Raw genomic sequence first — 1,554 nt, forward strand, 5'->3', positions numbered from 1 at the left:
TGACTTTATAGCCCCACATTTTACGTAGCTAATGTCTAAGTTGCCTGTCCTATCTATGCTGTATACAGAGAATACTTACTGTGTATACTTAATGTGAAGACTCCTTCCTTTTCAGTTGGTACCTTGAGCTACTACATCTATAATTATAGTTCAAGTTCATCAAATTGTAACAATTTACACTCGTTTCCTTCATTTAAAAAAAAAAAAAATCATCCTCTAGTCAAGTTCTGATTATCAAGCCATCAAGGCTAGGTCAAAGGGTACTATCGGAAAGTTTGGTTTTTCGTGTGCATCTCCCCTCACTTCATACCAGCTGGATGCTTTACTCTCAGTGAAGCATCCTCCATGACTATGTCCTTGGCTCAGGAGTCCCTAGGTCTCACCACACTTTGGACCAATCAGCCTTTCCTATTCTCTCATCTCCAGGTTAACGGGAGTTTATGGAACATGGTTGAACTCAACCCATTTCTTCATTACTGCCTTTTCCCCTTTTTCACTCACTAGTGGACCAACATGATCACCAGCAAGCTTACAGCCCTGCTCATGTGTTATGTGTTCCCTTTAAGTTTCAGTCTTGGAGGAGGGTTTGTCCTGAAGGAACTTGATTGCTTGTCTGGATGGCTCCAATGGAGCATTTTTGACATGATAAAGACCAAAGAGCTCAGAATTCTTCAGAGTAGTATTGTTGTGAAGTCCATCAAGTGAATTCTGGCTCATAGACATCCTACAACAGAAAGAAACACTGTCAGTCTTGTGCCTCCCTCACAAAAGGGTCTTTCTCATTTTCAATAACCCACTAGTTTACCAGAAGTCCTGGTGTGGTGCTGTGGGTTAATGCACCAGACTGCAGAGTCATTTGATTTGAAGTACAAGGCCAGGATTCAGTCTCATCAGCCGCCCCTTTGAAACACTATACAGGATCTCTGTTGGTCAGAACCGACTCTATGGCACTTAACAACAACTACTTCTTATCCAGGGTTTGCTCTATCCTAAAAATATGTTCAAAGTACACAAGACAAAGTCTTGGCAACCTCACTTCTAAGGAACACTTCAGCTGTATTTCTTTCAAGATAGATTTGTTCTTTCTTCTAGTAATTCCTGGTGTATTCAATGTTCTTCACCAACACCATAATTAAAATGCAACTGTTATTCTCCTGTCTTTTTCCTGCTTTCACATACACATGAGGAAGCCGAAAATGTCATGGCTTGGGTCCAGTGAATCTTAGTCCTGAAAGTGACATCTTCACTCTGTAACACTTTAAAGAGGATTTTTGCAGCAACATTGCCCAATACGTTATTTGATTTCTTGACTGCTGCTTCCATGAGCATTGATTAGCAAGCCAAGTAAAATGAAGTTCTTGACAACATTAATCTTTTCTCCGTCTATCATGATGTTGGTCCCTGGTTCAGTGGTGAGGAATTTTGTTTAATTTAAATTGAGACATTGTTGAAGTTTGTATGTTCTGATTCTGTCTCTTCTCTTGTTATAGGTCTGCTGACATTACAACCTCTTTTTGGGTTACTTTAAGTACGTTATGTGTTTTTCGAATTTTG

This window comes from Chrysochloris asiatica, unplaced genomic scaffold (assembly GCF_000296735.1).
Source record: "Chrysochloris asiatica unplaced genomic scaffold, ChrAsi1.0 scaffold00044, whole genome shotgun sequence".
In the NCBI taxonomy this organism is placed as follows: Eukaryota; Metazoa; Chordata; class Mammalia; order Afrosoricida; family Chrysochloridae; genus Chrysochloris; species Chrysochloris asiatica.